At 38.9% G+C, this 22,571-nt stretch overlaps 1 protein-coding gene and 2 non-coding genes across 7 annotated transcripts in view; 2 read left to right on the plus strand and 1 right to left on the minus strand.

Annotated features, from left to right (window-relative positions):
- The window catches only part of LOC106054970 (semaphorin-5A-like), a 190,710-nt gene that overhangs the window by 53,405 nt on the left and 114,734 nt on the right, over positions 1-22,571 (minus strand). The gene's annotated exons all lie outside the window — the stretch shown is intronic.
- Positions 3,249-3,321, plus strand: Trnar-acg (transfer RNA arginine (anticodon ACG)). The gene has a single exon. It is a non-coding gene; the product is annotated as a tRNA-Arg (tRNA).
- Positions 3,522-3,594, plus strand: Trnar-acg (transfer RNA arginine (anticodon ACG)). Its single transcript has one exon. It is a non-coding gene; the product is annotated as a tRNA-Arg (tRNA).

The raw sequence follows: 22,571 nt of genomic DNA on the forward strand, positions 1-22,571 counted from the left end.
TGTTTTTGGCTGAGTTGTAAAGCGCGTGGCTTCCAAACCACGGAGTCTTGAGTTTGAAACCAACAAGCCCAAAGGCGCCGTGTATACCCTCGGCCATAAAAACTGATGGGTCATCTGAACCCCTGACTGCAAGGTCTGAATCCAATTCCTAGTAGGGGTCTAGCATTTTTTTTTACACGGGTCTATAAGACTTTCCTAAAGAATTTTTTGATTTTTTTCTTAAAAAGAAAAACTACATATATCTAGCTATATATTTTTAAAGTTGCAAAATTCATTCGTTAGCCAGCTGCTGAGAATGGAACTACAGCTAATAATGAAACCACAGTGCGTAATGAAACCACAGTGCATAATGAAACCACAGTGCATAATGAAACCACAGTGCACAATGAAACCACAGTGCATAATGAAATCACAGTGCAAATTGAAGCCACAGTGCATAATTAAACCACAGTGCACAATGAAACCTCAGTGCATAATGAAACCACAGTGCACAATGAAACCACAGTGCATAATGAAACCACAGTGCATAATGAAACCACAGTGCATAACAAAATCACATCACATAACAAAATCACATCACATAACAAATATAACAAAACCATAGTAGATAATGAAACCACAGTGCATAATGAAACCACAGTGCACAATGAAACCACAGTGCATAATGAAGCCACAGTGCATAATGAAACCACAGTGCACAATGAAACCACAGTGCACAATGAAGCCACAGTGCACAATGAAGCCACAGTGCACAATGAAGCCACAGTGCACAATGAAACCACAGTGCACAATGAAACCACAGTGCACAATGAAGCCACAGTGCACAATGAAGCCACAGTGCACAATGAAACCACAGTGCACAATGAAACCACAGTGCACAATGAAACCACAGTGCATAATGAAGCCACAGAGGATCGGTTCCATTGGAATCGACGTGAACATCTTTCGGAAATATTGCCTCCTGGAGAAAAGGCTTGATCAGCGCTGCAGTGGGTCACAACAATCAAGGCTCCAGGCTCAAGGTAGGCCCAGAAAAAAGATGGATTGCTAGGCAAACTGTCACTTCATCTGACCTAACAATCGGCCGTGTAGGCAAACTGGCACTTCATCTGACCTGACAACTAGCCGTGTAGAAAAACTCAACGTGATACACCTTTAGCATAAAACAGGAATAAATGGTCTAATAAAGCCAAGAAAAGTTTAGAGCCACTGATCTACGACATGCTATGAATTGGCTTCATTGCGAAGTGTCACTTAAATAGATAATGACGCAATCAGGACATGTGTTCCCTGTGTGTGGAAACTGAAAGTGACGCTCAATTATGTCGATGGTGAACTGTTATTAGTATCAAAGTTGGTGGAAGCCTATTAGAATACGTAAACCGTCAACTTGTCTAGAGATACGGGTTTATTTATAAAACACTTACATTGTGTAGACTTCAAGGAGGGGTTGCCCAAAATTTTACCATAACATAATTATACTGGATATTACTAAAAGGTGTTTCGATTAGAAGAGTTGGTTTTTATGACTAGTGCCACTAGAAAAAGATACAGATCTTAATTACAATAGAAGTTTTGATTACAATAAATGTTTATAATCATGAAAGGTGCGCTATATAAAAAGCTATTTGAAAAAATGTTTCGATATTTATTCGATTACAATACATGTCTCCATTGGAATAAATGTTTCAATTAGAAACAAAATGTTTCTATTAGAATAAATGTTTTTATTAGAATACATGTTTCGATTAGAATAAATGTTTCTATAAGAATAAATGTTTCGATTACAATAAATGTTTCGACTAGAATGAATGTTTCTACTAGAATAAATGTTTCTTTTAAAATAAATGTTTCTTTTAAAATAACTGTTTCGATTAGAATAAATGTTTCTTTTAGAATAAATGTTTCGATTAAAATAAATGCTTCTCTTAGACTAAATGTTTCTCTTAGACTAAATGTTTCAATTAGAATAAATGTTTCTATTGCAATGATCAAAATAACAACGAGGCCATTGAGAAAGAAACATTTTGACGATATAATATTATCTTATATCAGACATTTCTTAAAAAAAAGAGGATGATTACGAAAGATTTTAGACAAAAGACGACCTCATGTCATATATCATCTATACACACAAAATGAATGCATTTGCAATATATAAGATAATATAGAGCTTAGTGTCGGATACGAATTATTCTTGATTTTAGGTAACTCCGTCTGATCGCGTGTCCAAAGTTGGTCACCCACATCGGAAAATCTCAAATCTTCGGGCACAGGATGGACTTGATCTTCTTAGCGTTGCTATGTTAACAGTAAACCCGGCGACGGTTTGGGTTTTATTGTGTCCTATCTGAGCATCAATCACTTGATCTTACTGGTATAGACACCCAAAGACTTAGCCCAGTTAACCCAGCAAGAAGGCCTAATTTATGACGCCAGCTGGCAGCTAGCTTCGTTACACGGCATCGCGATGTGTCATGTCACATGGGTGACACTGGCACTGGAGTAGATCCCGTGACGCTGGTACTTGCGGGGTATATCACTGATATATCATTAGGTGTTAATTTACGTACGTCTAGGACAGGGGCGTGGTAATCGGGGGGGGGGGGAGGGAACAAGAGCATGGGTGTAGCAACCTTCGGTCTCTTTTTCCCACTTCACATAAAGACATTATCGATTAATTTGGACCCTAACCTTTTTTTCGGATAGCATAGTTATAAACGTGTACACGTCCTTAAGGACATAATCACAAACCAAGAGATAAGAGACAGAGTTACTACAGCGATTGGACCCCACGATGACCTACTAACTTTTGTAATAAAAAACGCAAACTAAAGCTCTTATGGCCTTATTGTAGGGTCTTCGGCGATCGCTAAAACCTTTCTTCAGAGAACAGTACCGTGAAAAAATATAAAGAGACAGACAGAGAATGGGATGGGAAGACAACACAAAAGAATGGATGGGCCTGCCATTGAAAGAGGTTCTATCCAAGGCCATAGACAGAGAGGAATGGAGAAAGACGGTCAACAAATCTTGCGTGGTGCCCGAAAGGTCCGACAGACTAAGGTATAGGTGAAAGTGGTGAAGGATACTTTCGTAGAAGCAGATAAGGGGCTCTTACTATCCACGCGTAGGACGTAATTATCTTCTGTTTGAAGAGACGTCTGTAATTGATAAGATAAGTTATAAGATGAAACTTGACCACCACAGATGCCGCAGAAATAAATTTTAAAACTACTTTTGTTGTAGGGCCTGTGGCGCAACGGACAACGCGTCTGACTACGGATCAGAAGATTCCAGGTTCGAATCCTGGCAGGCTCGTTTTTTTTTTTAGATATATTATAGATATTTTAGATATATTATATATTTCGTATGTAAATATTAATTTTAAAAGTTTTTTTTTACCCTCCTAGATGTGTTTATGGCATGTCAATGTTGTAGCGTGAACACTACAAGCAAAGCTGATGTACCATAGGAGCCAAATAACAATCCCAAGGTAGAACATTGCGGCTCATGCATAAGGGCCTGTGGCGCAACGGACAACGCGTCTGACTACGGATCAGAAGATTCCAGGTTCGAATCCTGGCAGGCTCGGGTTTTTTTTTCTAAGCCTTATGATTTTTATTTTTTTTTACGATAGGAACTTTTGAATATGTAATTTTTTTTTAAATATATATTTTTTAAATTTTTACCTAGAACATCAAAGACTCGAAGTAAGGTAATAGAAGACCAGTCTGCAGCAGTAATATAGACACGTGACACGTATGTGGGGATGTGTGTGTGTGTGTGTAGGGGGGGGGGGGTGACAAAATTGCATCCATTAGGTAGACAGTGTGTCACTGGGATGTACACACAAGCCACAGGGAAACTCCAGAATTGCTGTATGAAGATATTCAAGATGGGCGACAGACTCGAGGGAGCCAAGGGTGTCGGGGAATACCATTGTCTCCTTGCAAAGAAACCCCCAAAACAATCGCTCCCTCCCCCCAGGATACGTACAAAAACACACCCGAAGAGCAAGGCACACATATATACACACACGCAACTCTACGCGATAAATCTTGACATTGATTGAAAGGCTCAGAGGCGTAGCCTTGTTAGATGGCATTTTGTACAAATGGAATTGGACCTAGATTTTTATATTAATTGAGATAATCTGCTACTATTATCGGTGCCGTATTTACACTTGAAAGGGCCCTTAGCCACTTAAGATATGGGGACCTTTTGGGGCCCCAAATATATCCAAATAATCAGTGCTAAATATTGTTTGAGGCCTTAAGCTATAACTTTGTGTTGCCAATAGATAATAGATAGATTGCATTTTAAATTCAATCGGACATTCTCAACAATATGATTCTACTTAAAAGGAAAAAGGAATACATTGAACAATTAATTCGGAACGGCAATAGAAGTAACTTTTTGGTAACGCTAAAGGAATTGTTATTAAAAAAGAATTGTTAGCTAGGTAGAAAGCATGATTCACTACCAGCATCTATGAGTGATATTATTTGAGCCTAGCTACTGGCCTAGTACAAATGGATTGGTAAAGGGAGGTAAATAAATGTAAATACCATTATAAATGTAGTGCTAAGCTAACACCCAATAAAAAAAACTGTGATAATTATGAAAATATATATTTTTTATTATTATTTTATAAAAGGTGTACGCACAAAAAAGTTGTTCATTTATAATAAAAGTTTTTTTGCAATTAGATTTTTGTCTCTTCAACACCATTTTAGCGATGTGATTGCATTTAATAGACAATGTCTTATCGCGTGCTATTTTCTCGAGGTACAAATACCAAAACCCATTCCCTACAAAACAAATAAATAGATAAACAAATAAAAATGATATAAAATAAACGATATTAACCACCAATTTCGTATGATATCATTTACTGTATTACTGCAAGCAGTTGTTCCAGTTTACTTTGTATAAAACAAAAAATAAAAAAAAAACTGTTTGAAAACAAAGCTTATCTAAGGGGAAATAACCGCTAATTAATGCCATTTATCTGAAAACTACAGGTTTTGGCTCCATTTCTGTTATATAAAACAAAATTAATTAATTAGTAAATGATTACATCACTGATTAATTTTTGGATTGATTCGTGTACGAATATTGCAAAATATTAACTTCCTTTTTGTATTGAAAGTGGGAGCCAATAAAAACGTGCCAAAACATATAAATATATCTACATCTCTAAATAAGTCGCATTAATCCACCATATTTCTAAATCAAACGGGATAATGAATCACCAACAATTAATTAACTAATTATTTATTTTAATTGAATCGTGTCTTGCGGGCTCAATGAATAGAGAAAAAAACATATTCAAACTTTTACCACACAGACAGACAGAGTTGATAAAAGCTCTTAAAAAGGGCTAAATTCGCACTCTATGGAAGACATAATGATCATGTTCCAAACATGGGGCCACTGTCATAAGTGCGTTTGGGCCTTTTTTTGAATAAGAAGAGACCAGTACAAGCAACCAATGAAACATAGTAAATATAGGGGAAAGGTTGAAAAACGCGACAGCCTCTACTGTTTCGTGAAAAACGCGACAGCCTCTACTGTTTCGTGAAAAACGCGACAGCCTCTACTGTTTCGTGAAAAACGCGACAGCCTCTACTGTTTCGTGAAAAACGCGACAGCCTCTACTGTTTCGTGAAAAACGCGACAGCCTCTACTGTTTCGTGAAAAACGCGACAGCCTCTACTGTTTCGTGAAAAACGCGACAGCCTCTACTGTTTCGTGAAAAACGCGACAGCCTCTACTGTTTCGTGAAAAACGCGACAGCCTCTACTATTTCGTGAAAAACGCGACAGCCTCTACTATTTCGTGAAAAACGCGACAGCCTCTACTATTTCGTGAAAAACGCGACAGCATCTACTATTTCGTGAAAAACGCGACAGCCTCTACTATTTCGTGAAAAACGCGACAACATCTACTATTTCGTGAAAAACGCGACAGCCTCTACTATTTCGTGAAAAACGCGACAGCCTCTACTATTTCGTGAAAAACGCGACAGCCTCTACTATTTCGTGAAAAACGCGACAGCCTCTACTATTTCGTGAAAAACGCGACAGCATCTACTATTTCGTGAAAAACGCGACAGCCTCTACTATTTCGTGAAAAACGCGACAGCCTCTACTATTTCGTGAAAAACGCGACAGCCTCTACTATTTCGTGAAAAACGCGACAGCATCTACTATTTCGTGAAAAACGCGACAGCCTCTACTATTTCGTGAAAAACGCGACAGCATCTACTATTTCGTGAAAAACGCGACAGCCTCTACTGCTACGTGAAAAACGCGACAGCCTCTACTGATACGTGAAAAATGCGACAGCCTCTACTACTCTACTGCTACGTGAAAAATGCGACAGTCTCTACTGCTACGTGAAAAACGCGACAGCCTCTACTGCTACGTGAAAAACGCGACAGCCTCTACTGCTACGTGAAAAACGCGACAGCCTCTACTATTACAAACGGCCAGCTTGTGACAGTGCACGTGTGTCAAGGAACTCACTCTTTAGGTTTCATGAGAAGGTGCAAGGGAAAAAATCATCACACAGACAGACGGACAGTCACAAAACTTACTAAGCTCTTCGTTTGTATTCAAAGACGAGCACAATCTCATTTCCTTAGAGCTCGAAGATGGCAGAGGGGTCCGATATTTGCTTTCAAATCAGATTACATTTACGGCATAAGTGGATTGTGTCATATTTTTTTTTCCTATGTTGTTTATATGTGTCTATTTCTTTGCCCGAAAAACTAATTACTAAAACAAAAAAGTTATTTTGTCCACGTCTGAGAAACACATCCCAGAGAGAGACGGGTGTTAGTAAGACAAGCTAGTTTTCTTTCAGTATTTTGTTAATAGACGTCAGACTTTCCCCTAGTGGAACAGGTCAATGATGCTGTGGAGAGTTAGTTACCTTGCATATTTTCTAGCCTATGGCATTGTTTTGCGACGCCTGGCAACATGTTAGACAAAAAATTAGTTTGTTATGCCCCTTTCTTCACCATCACACACGCGCACACACACACACACACGCGGGGGTTCAAAATGTGAGAGATCAACGCCCCGGGCGTCCCTTGATGAAAGAAGTCATTTAGTTTTGATAGACAAAAGCCAATTGTTAGCCTGGTCTTCAGCTTGCCCCCAGGCATAGTCCGCTGTGTTTCTTTTTACCCAAACAGGTGAGAACGCGTGACGTCATCATATTCTCGTATGATGGAACTGTTAGTTCACATCAGACTCAAAAGAATGTTGATCATTTTCGCTACCGGCCGCGTGTGTGTGTGTGTGTGTGTGTTTGTACGTAGAGATGAGCGAGACTGCATTCTGCTAGACTCACTTTTTACTTCTTGGTTCACTATTTGACATTGTGTGATTTCTTAAGCTAGAAAGATCATCTCGCTAGACGAGACAGGTGTCTGGAAGACCCTGGCGCTCGGGTGGAAAGGGTCGTTAGAGGAGACGATTAGGCCAATAGGGTAGAAAAAAAAAGAATCCCCGTTGGGGTGGCTAAGGACCAAGTCCACTGCACTGGCAGGCATGGAAGAGAGCCCCAACAAACATATTACTATCCACACACTGTTCCTCAAAGAATCGTTTAAATAGCTGACACGAGCACGGCTGATGTGTTACAGAGGGGGAATATGGGGGAGTCTCCCTGATGTGCTCGGCTACTGGCCTCGCTTCCAATCCGAGCGCCTTGCGATATGAGCCATCGGTAATAGGGATGTAATAATGTACATCTGCTGGGATCTTTCCCAGAAGTTTACAGGCAGATGGAGACGAGCTTCCACAGGCCTGGAGTTCCACGAGACATAGACTCAACTCTTGTCACAATTAGAAAGGAAGAAGCATTCAAAATTCTAACAGTCGCAATGGCCACGACAGTTTTTAGATGGACATTGTTATGCTCCAATCAAAACCATTCAATCTCATGCGAGTTCCCACAGCTGCTCGGCTTTCCAGACCATCTTCCAAGAACTGGATAACACCTAGCAAACATTTAAAGCGTTCATTTACAAGGGGAAAATGGTCGTCGAGTCTTGTCATCGTCTCATTTCTACTTCCTCTCGAGCGTCCCTAAACATGACGTATTTCCTGTCAAGTTCTGTCTACTCTTTTGGTCTCGAGATTAATACTCAAAGTTACTTTAAATACATATCATAACAACATCAGATGGATTTTTTTTTTGGGGGGGGGGGGGGGGGTTAATAGAGAGAGAGAGAGAGAGAGTGAGGTCCAATGGAAACAGAAGAATGTGAAGGATCCAAGAGGTTCAGAAAAGTGGCCTAACTTTCTAACAGGCAGAAGTTACACCCTAAGACCGTGTGGCGTGGACTTGTTGATGCCCGGCACACCCAGAGGTGTTGAGGGAGAGAGTGATGACGAAGACATCATAATAACGTTGGTGGGGATCTGGTCGTTTACTTGCGTACTTACACAGGCTCGTGTTATTACATACTCGTTTTCCTACATATTCAAGTAGTGACATACCTAATTTATTACCGTGTTGTTACATTCTTATATTGCTACATATTCATATGCCTGTACCAATGGGCCGATCGCACCAGAAATGGGATGTTGGGGGTCAGGGGCTATTTTATATTGTGTAGATTGTTCTAGGGTAGAGGATACTTGTATCATTTTTCTGTCTCTAGTGGCTTCAATGGTTAGGTAGCATGTCCTTGATATTAAATAATATTTCTATTACTATTATTATATTTTTAGGTTAATCACTTTTCAATTGTTTATGATTTAATACTTTTGAATTATTAGAACTTACAAATAAAGCCCACAAAAGAGGCTAGATGGCTCATAAAAGAGGCACATAAAGCCCAAAAAAGAGGCAAAGAAAAGAGGCCCAAGGCCCAAGGATTCCTATGATGATAAAGCTAAAATTGAATAGCGCAAATTCTGAGGTTTCCTTTAAAAAAAAAAATATTTATAAGAGTATCCATGACACCCTTCCCACACCCTTGTTTTTTTTTTTTGCTACTTACCAGAGTTGAAGAAAACAAAAGGAGAAGTTCAATCTTGTTAAGTGGACCATACCAAAGAGATCTTGTTAAGTGGACAATACCAAAGAGATCTTGTTAAGTGGACCATATCAAAGAGATCTTGTTAAGTGGACCATACCAAAGAGATCTTGTTAAGTGGACCATATCAAAGAGATCTGGTTAAGTGGACCACACCAAAGAGATCTGGTTAGCATCCGCCGAGCTATTGAAGCTGTCGTTTTTATGCAGTGGGCGCCTTCACATTGCGGCGTGAGGGGCAATGAAACGGCAGACGCCCTCGCAAGGGAGGGTGCAATGGCAGCCACACACCTCGAAGCACCAAGCACGTACTTACAAGCAACGGCACAAATCCGAGCACTCATTCAAGAGAAGTGGTTAAAGTCCTGGGAGGAATCCGACAGAGCACGTGGTGTCTGGCAGCGCATGCGTCACCCAGATCGCGACGATCCATGGTGGCGACTGAGGAGGTCAGAGCAGTCAATAGTTGCGCAGTGCAGGACGGAACATTGTCCTATTGGGGCATACTTTGCCCGGTTCCGCACTAACTTTGACTCCCGATGCCGTCACTGTGGAGAGAGCGTCGAAACAGTGTCGCATGTCTTGTACGAGTGTCCCCAGCTCCGCGAGCTAAGGGGGGACTTGCCTGTGCAGTCACTCGACTTGTATGGTAGCTATGAGGACTACGCCGGACGGCTAAGTTTCTTGCCAGAGCACTACGGGAGGACTAATCCTTCCTGCTCTGATTTTCAATAGGAGTTCATCTCAGGTTAGGTGGACCACACCAAAGAGATCTGGTTAGGTGGACCACACCAAAGAGATCTGGTTAAGTGGACCATACCAAAGAGATCTGGTTAAGTGGACCATACCAAAGAGATCTGGTTAAGTGGACCATACCAAAGAGATTCAAAAATATCCATTTGCGTAAGTCTAGCGGCCACAGCCACACAAACATGGCTCCTAATTATTTTTAGATGTCATTAAGGTTAAGATCTGGTTAAGTGGTCACTCACAAAAACGTTTTGTCCTTTATTCCAAGTGTTTGTAGAGCGTCCCTTAGGGTCGAGCTAGCATCCTTTTATTAGCCTTAACCGAAAGGATTTTACCCACAGGCCAGGAATGTGAGATTGGCTCTACACCGACCAGAGGTCTCCCATCAGCTTGATGGTCACTAAATCAAACCGGTTTGTGTGGCAAACGGCTCTTTTTTTGCCCAACAGGCATTCATTCTACCTGTCGAGGCAGGAGGTCGAGCTCGGAAGAGAATTCTCTGTATCCCTACAATGTACCATCACTAACCATGAAATGGCAGTCACCGCAGCGTACGACCGCCGCTAGGACCGTCGATGCGGATAGGATCATTTCTTTCATCCACGCCACATGAACTGGTTGTTCCCTAGAACGTGCAGTGGGAGCACACTGTAGGAAATGTCTTCTTCCCTGTTAGCAGTGGCGTGGCTAGGGTGGGGGGGAAGAGGGGGAAAAGTTCAAAATCCCTCCGGGCCGCCATTTGAGGGGAGCCCTCAAATTATTGTTTTTTACATTAAAATTAAATATTCCGCAAAATGCATGAGCCCCCAAGGAGGTCAAGCCCCCCCCCCCCGACCCCAAACGATGGGAAATTCCTAGCTACGCCCATGCCTGTTAGCCTATCTGCCTACTCTCACGTGTTTCCACGAGGGTCGATGAGACCTAGAAAAGATATTCCCTTTGTTTTAAACTACGCATACGTTGCTATTTTTAATCTTGAAGAGGTCCATAGAGCGTAGTCTGTTCATCAGATATTATATATCTCAAACTCAGACCAAAACAGCTTGCACACATTTGCAACTGAGAAGAAGCAGCGTTATATATTTTCTACTTGCAGTCAAGACGTAACGTTTTGAAAGGCGGCCAAAATAAGAGCAACACAGCTAATCTGGCAATTCGGGAAAAAAAAAGAAGAAAAAAATTGTTTCAGGTATTTCAATGGCCAACGTTTATCTGGCACATGGGAAATCGTCTTACGACTTTCAAAATATGCGCTTTGAAAACCAAAATAAACTTGGAGCCAAACGGGTGGCGTGATTAAGTGATAGAACAGCGAGTCCTCTTAAGCTGTTCCAAAGTGGGTCTCAAATATTGGAAGCGATGAGTTGTATAGACTTAGAAGTAAGATCAAGGCATCGTTGGCTGAAGTATGAGGCTAAGACTAAGACTAAGACTAAGATTGCTTTATTGATCCTTATGGAAATCTGTTGTGATTACAGGGACTCTTTTCTCATATAATAATAGCTCCTCCTTCGTGATCGAAGATGAGTACATTTCTAAATTCCTATGGACTCGAAGATGACATAAGTCCAGTCATCGCTTTAAAAGCCGGCCGCATACGTGACATGGGCGGATTTGGCCATTTACAGATAGATCTGCTTCTTCTCTCAGCTTTTTGTTGGTTCGGCGCTCTTTCACTCTGGTCACTCTTCTTGCTTCAAATCTCGAGACTCCGAGACTCACAGCTTCACGCCATGAGGAGCGACCAAAAGCTAGTGTACGGAGTACAGGGACTCTTTTCTCATATAAAGACAACACAACAGCAGCAGAAAAGACACAGCATAAAGAGTTAATTCATACAGGCATCTTGATCCTTTTCATGTTTCCTGATCAACGAGTGGCGTTGATTTGCCTGACCGAATTCTGGTTAATTGCACTGCATGCTTGGTATTCATAATTTCTGCTCACTGTGTTGTGTGGCAGGGGCTGCTTGGCTGCCTATCCAGGTGGCTTGAGTTCGAATCACTTTTTGAGCTAAGTTGTTTTTTGTTTTTTTTTTGAGCAAAAATGGTTTGCTGATGTAAAGGCACACATAAGCCATATCGATTCTCCCAGAATGCTAGGCCCTATTTGTTTATTACTAACGCCGACGCCCGCAGATTCTAAGCATACAACTGCATGAAATATGTGCTGTACAAAATTATCTTAAAAATGGTTAGGGGTGATTTGAATATTGATGTTAATAAAATTTCTTTAACTCTTTTTTTTTTTCTAAGATTCCCTGCAAGAGCACCATAGCGTGGACGCAATAAAGGATTAATATATGTATTAGTTGTTAAGGGCATACATCTGTTCGGTATGAGTTCACAAAGAGCATACAAAATAAAAAAGCTTCATTGTTACCCCTCAAATAGTTAAGCTTTATTTGTGTCGCAAGCGCTTCTTCATTTAAAATGCCATTCTCAGTTTTAATATCCAATGTTGAAAGCCACTTCGTTTTAAAGTTAATACCTGGAGTTATTCAAAGTTGAATAAGTCTTAGAGAGTATTATTCAAAGATGCATTTATAATGTTATAAATGAAAAATTTCCCCAGCGCACACACATATATATATATATATATATACACACACATAAAGTATGTTAGTAACTGTTCACAGGTTTCCACTTCATTTACTATATGGATCGTAGACCTTTACACAAAAAGCAAGGAATGTTTAACTAAAAAATACAATACTGATAGTTCAGGGTTGGGTGCCTCACAATTGAGATCTGTTTCTCGCTTCAAAGAGAGAAAAAAAAAAGGGAAAGAATTCAGTAAACTCTTTTCTATAAGTGAACTTACATGAGTACAATAAAAATTGTTTATCGCACAAACTCGAGCGTCACAGGCGGATCCGCAATGCAAGTCACCAAAGATGGCGAAAGAAGTTTTCAATAACTCTTCTAGTTTTTGAGATTCAAACGTGACAGACGGACAGACAGGCAACATAAAACAATAGCGATATTTGCCGTTAAAAAATGTATTTTGTAACTTTGATAGACTATGTTCTTATCTAAAAATTTAAACTATTATGTTGCACATTGAGCGCATTAACGGAAGCATTCAAAAGTCAAAAGTAAAAAAAATGTTAGTCTTACTTTCTTAACATAGGGGGAGGGGGTTGTGCGTTTGCGTGGGAATGGTCGAGTGTGAAAGTAATAGACTACCGACAGGCAACGGCTATGTCTGAGTTAGATGTGGTAAAATATGTAGGTCGTAGATGGTGCTGCACTGCCACATGAAATACTGCACTCCTCATTAATTTTTCGGACTCGGAGACAAAGCCTTTTTATAGGCTTCTGCTATAGAGCTAGACTAGACACTCCTCTAATACTGTTCTGACACAGCGCTAGACTAGACACTTCTCTAATACTGTTCTGACACAGCTCTAGACTAGACACTCTTCTAATACTGTTCTGACACAGCTCTAGACTAGACACTCTTCTAATACTGTTCTGACACAGCGCTAGACTAGACACTCTTCTAATACTGTTCTGACACAGCGCTAGACTAGACACTCTTCTAATACTGTTCTAATACCTAATTCAGAGCTAGTCTAGAGTCTAGACACTCTTCTAATACTGTTCTAATACCTAATTCAGAGCTAGTCTAGAGCCTAGACACTCTTCTAATACTGTTCTAATACCTAATTCAGAGCGAGTCTAGACACTCTTCTAATACTGTCTTGGAGTCGGTGACTGCACATAGGTCTTTGATATCCCTGATCGACGTGACAGGTAGACTCTAGGTGTGAAACAGTACCAGGCTACACCAACACCTCGTCGTCTGTCTAAGGGTGTAGCCACTGTTCAATCGTGTCTACCTAGCGCCGTGATCTCCCAAAACATTTCAAAACAGATTAAAAGCTTTATAAGACTTCAAGGGACCCCCCTCCCCCACCCCTCTCTCTCTCTACCTCTCCCCCACTAACAATGCTCTTATTCTCTTAAGATGTTTACTCTACAGAAATACAGGCTAATACACTTGGGGGAATCAGAGCTCAACCTAAAAGCTCACTATATGCGCTTTTCAAAAGGTTTACTAATAATGAGCAAATAGATGTCAACTTGTGATCAGTCTTTGAAGCAAGTGTTAGCGTTCCCCGCACTAGACAATACAGTGTAAACCATTTGTCATTTCTGGTTACCACACCGACGGGCCTAGGAGTTACTAATAGGTAAAGAGCAAACTGAAATAACATGACTATGCATAACAACCGAACTCATGTGGTTATCAAGGAATAATCTTAAGCCCATTACTGTTTTTTTTATTTGTATAATAGACCCACCCAATTGCACTGGTTGGGGAACAGTGGTTCCCAAACTGTGTTCCGCGGAACCCTAGTGCTCAACTGCTGGAATAATTGACTAGTAGGCCACCAGGGGAAGTAATTTCGAAGTATTTGCATGAGAACAAAAAAAAAATGTTGTATTTGATCTTATTGATAACAAAATAAATTCTAAAACATCACTATGAACTTTGAACTGATCTAGATTCTGAATCTCATTTGAGTCAAAGATGCAATAAAAGATTAGCTCTGGTTGAAGTTTTCTGAGGAGCTCCAGAAGATTTAAAAACAAGCTTTTCTTTCTTTTTCCATTTTCCGTTTAGTACAATCAATTTTTTTTCGTGGCAGGGTTTTCTTATCTTATCTTATCTTATATAATACAGACGTTACTTCAAAAAACTAGATGATTACGTCCTGCATCCAGTCATGCATTATTATTAACCAATGACTTAAATTCTGCCAAGTCACTGGTTTTCCTGGCTCGCTTAGGCATCCCATTTCATGCTCTAATAGCACTAGGAAAGAAGGGGCATTTGAACAAATTTGTCCTAGCATATGGAACGAGGAATGTGACTTTATCTTTGTGTCTATCTGAGTATCAAAGCAAAGAAACAGCCTTGACGCAACACCTGATATTGGAATTCAGATCTATATATCTCTCTACAGTTTGTTTTTTTAAAGTTTTACACTCAAAAAATGTTCAATTTATAATATGGCTTAATTTTTTATTTTTTATTTTTTTTAATAATAAAATAATAATAATAATTATTATTATTATAATCTTTATTTTCCGTATTTATTTAAGCAAATAAAAAATAACATAATATATATATATATAAACGTAATATCCGTTGCTGCTTTCCAATATATATATATATATATACTAGCCGGAATTTTCCGCCGGGGCCTAGCCTTCAATGTAATTTATTTAATATGATTGTTTTGTTTTGTTTTGTTGTTGTTGTTTTTTAACGAGGTTAGTGCGTAGCTGACAATTTTAACTAAAAGTTTTGCGGGTAGTATGCGGGTTAGGGGCGATCTATTGACATTTCATGTTATGGATTTTGTATCTGCTAGGAACAGAAAAACTTGCTAGCGTAGTTTTCCTGATAACCGTGAAAAAAATGTCGACTTCAAAAAATGATCACCCTTTTTAAATTTTTACACGCGAACTGATATCAATCAACATAGCTAGATGGACTCCAGGATCTTAACCCTTAAAGTGCTGAGCTGTTTTACAATGAGTGCATACCAAAAGGAAGTACAATTCTGATGTTTAGAGGCTAATATACCACACGCATTTTAAGGGTTAAGCTACGAATGGAAAAAAAAAAACAAGAAAAAAAAACAAGAAAAAAAACCCCCAGGTTTCATTAAAATACGATCATGGTTAAAATACTTTGTGACAATCGAGGTGGTGGAGATGGAGGTCTGAGTGCTTCGAGCTGTTGTGAAAGTGGTCATATTGATTTCACATCTTACGACGGGCATTGTCAAAATTGTCGGGCCACAGGGTGACACTTTGTCATGTCATGTCAGTTCGCCGGAAGTGAGATCGTTTTTTTTTTCTGATTTATATATACTGGTGAATTGACAAGGAGAGATAAGCATGGGGAGGGGGCTGAATTTTGGCAAAGTCACAATGTTTAGACAGTATTATAAATTTACTTGGTGTGCTTTCATTTATCGGTATACACAAATTTGTAATGGGAAAGGATAGAAAATGTGGTGTCAGAAGTGGGCAATTGTTCGAACCAATAGCGTTTTTAAACCCAAAGATTAATTCTAAGGAAATAGCACGCAAACAAACCAAAAGTCCCCGAGATTGTTCAAGAAATAAAATAAAGCTCCTTTGTCTGGGTACTTTGTTGGTGGGTGATAAATTGCCACCTTATTTTCAAAATACTCCCCCTTTGTAGTGGAATCCGAAACTCCACTCAAAAAAAGCGACTTAAGAGAGTCACAACAGAAAACAAAAGACAAATGTATGACCAGCACCGACGAGTTACGACAGCGAAATAGGTTCACCGGAAGTTTCAAGGGAAAAAACAGAAGTCACTTCCTCCGGGCTTAGTCTACTCGTGTAAACACGTGACTATGCAGACCAATGGAAACAGCTTTGACAAAGTTGACCAGAAAAGCTTTTCGGGGTTAAATTTCTCCGTCTGGCCTGTTTGATGACTGCCCTTACAGGAAAATAAACTACCCCCCCCCCATGTTTTGCCGATACTTCAAGTTTAAAAAAAAAAAAAAGAAAAGAAAAATATAAAACAATATTAAAAAAAACAAACAAACTTATATTAAGTTAAAATCGCTGACATATCTCTCAGTATTGCAAATTTTATCTACCCTTTATCAATATAAATTAAAGTTAATTAATTATACCGGGAAGAGCTGGGACACCATCAAAAAGCTAGCCAAGAGACCGTGGAGAGTGGCGTGTTTTTGTCGAGGCCCTATGTTCCATGAGGAACTCAAAGGAGGGATGATGATGATGATGAATTATACCACTAACTCATTAACTAATTTTTTATCTTGATTCGTGTGTTTTCATGGACATGAATGATTGTGCAAAATTTCTAGTTGATCCGAGAAAGGAAAGTGGGTAAAAATAGTTGTAAAAGAATACACCCAGACAAACAGACGGGGTGAGTTAGTTTAAGCATGTAAATATAAAATAAAAAAAAACAAAACAAAATACGGAGCACTGCTGTATTCTTCCGCCTTTGAATTTTTCATCTTTTTTTTAAATAGTAAAATTTTGTAATAGTAATTTTGGTTCCCGGTATTTGTTTATTTTGATTCTTTTAACGCATTTATTTCACATTTCCAAAATTGAAAGGCAATTGCTATATTTAGTTTTGTGATGTCGCATCCCCAACGGTGTCCACAATTTTTAGGTCTGAGGGCCATATAAATTTCCGAAGCATGTGTCAAAACCCAAACACAGCCCCCAAAAAACAACAACAACATGAAACCGATCCCCTCTGGCTTCATTATGAATAGTGAGCTGAAATACCGAGGGTCCAGATAGCACCAGGACACGGGTCGTAGTTTGGGGACCAATGATCTACCCCATACATCCTAATCGATGTCAGCTTATCTATGATATAAGAGTAAAGAAAAAAAAACTAAAATGTCTTCAGAGTGGATCTCTTTTGTTCAAGGTGACTAACACACACGAACATTAGTGGAGTGATGACTGCCACATTCCAATCCACATAACTTCTGACACCAGGAGTTAACAAACAATGGAACCCCAAGAGTGTGTAAGAGCTTTTTGTTTCCCCCCTCTCTCCTTTATATGCAAACAACAAAGAATATTTTTTTTTAAAGTGAGTCCATTGTTTACGTGTCACAGGTCGACGGGAAGGAAATCTAATTGTAGATCTCCATCTACGTTTGTAGAACTTAACGAATGAATCAAAAACTGAGAAATCTGGTAGATCCATTTCGTGACTGACTGACTGACTGACTTCGCTCGGCGATGTTCTTCTTTATTTGTTTTGTTTTGGTTAAGTTCTATTTAGCTAAAGATATGGTGCCAACAAAAGAAAGTTTTTAGTAATAACCAATGTTAAATATTAGATATAAGTTTTAATGTTCAGTTTCAGTCAATGGTTCTCAAAGTTTTAAATATTTACAAGTGTTAAATATAAGATGTGATAAGTTTTAATGTTCAGTTTCAGTCAATGGTTCTCAAAGTTTTAAATATTAACCAATGTTAAATATAAGATGTGATCAGCTTTAATGTTCAGTTTCAGTCAATGGTTCTCAAAGCTTTAAATATTTACCAGTGTTAAATATTAGATGTGATAAGTTTTAATGTTCAGTTTCAGTCAATGGTTCTCAAAGTTTTAAATATTAACCAATGTTAAATATAGGACGTAATGTGATCAGCTTTAACGTACAGCCCTGTGACGTGGCAACGAACTATTGGTCTAAACAACCCACAGGTTATGACGTTGTAGGTCAGTGTTCAAGCCTTTTACAACGACTGGTCTCTGTTGATATAAGCTTTGTGAAAAATGTTAAGTTAGAGAATTCAATTGTTATGCTCCTTGTGCCACAAGAAACCAGGGGAAAGTAGAAAAAAAAAATTAGTAGGAAAAAAATGTTTTCAGATACGGTATGGGTTCTGTGATGCATCACCTGGATTGGATATGACGCATGACATTGACTCACACACTGGCCGGGATCTCATGTCATCAAGACACTTTGGTCCGAACTTTATGCAGGGAGCAGGCTACTCGAATTGATCCAAATACATCGGAAGAGGCAAGGGAGACAATCATGACACTCTAACCATCCTCTCGCTTTGTTGTCATTTAAAAACAACACGTGTACAAAAATAAAAATAAAATAAATACATGATACAAACGTATTTATTGCCAATACATTTTGCTTACCAAAGGCGGATCAACATTTTTAGCTCAGGGGAGGGAGGCAATAGACATAGTGTATTCCCCAGTAGTTACTATTTGAAACCAGTACATTTATTTAACTTCTATTCTTCTACATCGCAGCCTACTATTATATCAAACAGAAAGAATTCATAATGGTTCTCAAATTGTTTCGACCCTGGGACCCCTTTAGTCAAAAGTTGCCCACAGACCTCTAAGTAAAAAGGCTTGTAGCGAGAAATTTATTTTAATTGCATTTATTATACTATTCATCTTTCTGTGGATCCCCTTCGGTTGTCTGGTGGGCCCTGGGGGGTCCGCGGACCATAATTAAAGAAGCACTGCGCTATATCACATTTGCCAACTATTATATTCTATCTCCCGAACATTAAAACGAACTATTTAAAGTTATATAATAATATATATGCAGTCAAAATAATACCATAACTGCAATGAATACAATAACATATATATTACTACTGTCATTATGCTTGTTTTTTTGCCAGTAGAAGATTTAAAAATAACTTGCTGCTGGACTCTTGGACATCCTGCGTTTTCTCTATAAAATGATGAAAATCCAATGGCAAGTAACAAATGAAATATAATTAAAATAGATTGCACTTAGTCTTGCTGGGTGATAACTGAAACGTGACCTAGATGTATTGTTGTAGGTTGCAATCATCATTTCTGCTCAAAGTCTCGTATCGGGCATAGGCCACCAACTTGCCTCCTCCAGGCATCTCGGTTCTGGGCGAGTCTCTACGCCTGGTTCCATCTATTTGGCATCTAAAAACCCACAAAATAAAGCTCGCAGCTTATAAGAGACCAAAAACATCGCATGTCAACTCCGTAACAGTCAGCTAGGAAAAAAAATGTGCTGAAAATGAGTCAAGATCATATACAACAATGGACAAAGCTTGAGTATTATTTTTTTCCAAAACATTACTACCCACATCTGAGTCCGGGTTTTTTTTTTTAAATGAGGAGCTATGCCTAAGATTTTGATCTCATATCGGCAATTTTGAGGTGTAAAAAAATATAACAACAAATTTTAATCTAAATCAGAGAACTCTTTGACTTTCAGGCGTGTTCTTTGAAACTCTGTCAAGTCTTCTGTTATCTGGGCAGAGCATCGCACAACGTCAGCAGGGCGCCGTCACCCTTGATGAAGAGAACGAATGAAAGGGCGGACCTGATGTTTTAGACGTCACTTAATATAATTAAGCAAATACCTCGAAAGGGGGGGGGGGTCGGCGGGTGAAGGGGGGATATAAATAAGTTTGGACTGTGAGTGGGTGGGGGGGCGGGGGCTTGTGGACACCAAACATGATCGGTCTCGTTAAAGTCCAGTGAACTGTGTCAATGTACGACGAGAGCTTTCGAGACGCATGAAGAGCTTAGATTTTTATCAAACTTCAGAGCGGAAAAATAACACGTAGGTCAGTTGAGCTTAGCTAAAGAGTCAATTACATTTCAGTCAATCAAATTTCAGAGTCAATGAAATGTCAGAGTCAAACTTTCAAGTCAATCAAATTTCAGAGTCAAACTTTACAGTTTATCAAATTTAAAAGTCAAACAGAAGTCGATGAGCTTTAAAGTTCATCTCTAAAACGGTATAAACCTCGTCAATTCACTCAACTGAATATGTAATAAACGTCTTACTACCCAAGAAATATTTGACACCAACATTCTACTTGGGGAGAGGTGGAGGGCAGTGTGTCACGGGCAGATTCAATTTTTTTTTCTTTAACAAGCCTAACGCTTGCACTAAGTGCAGAAGTTTCAGGAGACCGAATTTGACCCCCGGTCCGTAGGTTGGGCACCATTGTTTTAATATCATAACTGTGTACATACAAATAAACAAACAAGCCACTAACAATTCCAAATAATAACTCATGACTCTTTTCCGACTACAAATAGTTCTTAAAAAATACGCCCCTGTCTCTCTTTTTATCTTTTACGCACTATCTTTTTGTCTTTCTTTCTCATTCTCTCTTTCTCTCTCTCTCTCTCTCCGAAACCAGTGCTCTGACCTCACTGAATGGTACATCAGCCAGTACTATTTGCTTGTCATCTCGTAAGACGTGTCACGTGACCACCAACATAACAAGAGGCGCTTAGCGGGAGGCCATTAGCTAAAATAACTGAAGGAAATATTTTTTTTTCCAGTCAGGGCGCGCAGTCATCTGAAGTTAAGTCACAGTCAAGCGAATCATCACATTTTCTAAATAAACGGTCACCAGGATTGGTCCGAGGCGGTCTAGTTCTGTGTATGTTTCCACTCATGATGCCGGAGGGGAAAGCGACTTTTTTTTTGGGAAGGGGGGAGGGGGTTCTTGGCTAATTTTGGCGGGATGGTTGTGGTCCATGTTTACACACGACTAAATGGACGTTTCAATATCGGTTCTCCATTTAGTTCTTGTTAGTCTAACGCGTACTATCTCCCCTTGTGCTTCCCTACCCTTTCAGTGACTTGAACTAACTAGAGAGAAAAGACTTCTGCCTAAACAAACACCAAGTGCAGACTCTAGAATTAGAGCAGAAAGTACTGCGGGATTGAAGGGTAGAGCACTATTCGTAATCATACTGTAATGGTTGACTAAAATACTTAATTATGTTTTGTTTATCCAAAGTGCTTAATTTCGTTTAGTTTACTCAAAGTACTTAATTTTGTATTGTTTACCCAAAGTACTTAATTTTGTATTGTTTATCCAAAGTACTTTATTTTGTATTGTTTACCCAAAGTACTTAATTTTGTATTGTTTACTCAAAGTACTTAATTTTGTATTCTTTATACAAAGTACTTAATTTTGTAACAAAATACTTAATTTTGTATTGTTTACCCAAAGTACTTAATTTTGTATTGTTTACCAAAGTACTTAATTTTGTATTGTTTACCCAAAGTACTTAATTGTGTATTGTTTACTCAAAGTACTTAATTGTGTATTGTTTACCCAAAGTACTTAATTGTGTATTGTTTACTCAAAGTACTTAATTGTGTATTGTTTACCCAAAGTACTAAATTGTGTATTGTTTACCCAAAGTACTACATTGTGTATTGTTTACCCAAAGTACTAAATTGTGTTTTGTTTACCCAAAGTACTTAATTGTGTTTTGTTTACCCAAAGTACTTAATTTTGTATTGTTTACCCAAAGTACTTAATTTTGTATTGTTTACCCAAAGTAATTAATTTTGTTTGCCAATAGGTCAGTCAGCTTGTAATACATTTCTCCCGCCTTTCTCTATCAATCAACCAGTCATTTAGTATATGTCAATTGTTACAGTTCTATACTTTTTTCTTTGACTAGACAGTACACTAGTTTCGTACTACTCGTGTAGGTGTCACTCGGTTTTAAAAAAAAAAGGCAACATCTTCGATTCTGATGATTTAGAATGAGTGCAGTGTTTCACACGAAGACGCAAACCCCAGTCGCAACCTGCATATTTTTCCCGCTTTTTTTGTGCAGAGCCGTTGTCCGCTGGCGGTCTATTTAAGTTCTCTTTTCGTCTCCCGTGTCTTCAATAATGGCTTTTCTTTAGAGTCTCAAATGTTTGTCCCGCAGCCTCCGTGAGAGCTCTCCGTCTCTCTCAGGGTCCATCTGCTGCCTGCTACTTTCCTCTGGTTCAGATGTACATATAACAACACACTAACTAGTCATCACGAACACAACGCATTAGTGTTTCTCATAGCACATCACACACATTGGTCTCTCTGTATTTGTCTTTAAAAAAAACTAACCCACTTCCGGTCATACGTTCCAACTGACATATATAATAGATAAGTAAAAATAGAGTATATATACATACACACATTACTCCGTGATATCAATCAACCTATCTACCTACCTATCATCTATTTACCTAAATTCTTTTTTTTTTCACTTTATTATCCAAAAAATACATTGCAAAAAAAAAACAAAAAATTTTATGGTATCTCAACAACAAATGTAAATGTTTTGTTCAGAATTTGTTCATTTTTCCTGCCCTAGTCGCATGAAAGTCCGCATACATTTTAAGCCATACAATCCACATGGGCTTGCATCTCAC

The sequence above is a fragment of the Biomphalaria glabrata genome, chromosome 11, assembly GCF_947242115.1.
Source record: "Biomphalaria glabrata chromosome 11, xgBioGlab47.1, whole genome shotgun sequence".
In the NCBI taxonomy this organism is placed as follows: Eukaryota; Metazoa; Mollusca; class Gastropoda; family Planorbidae; genus Biomphalaria; species Biomphalaria glabrata.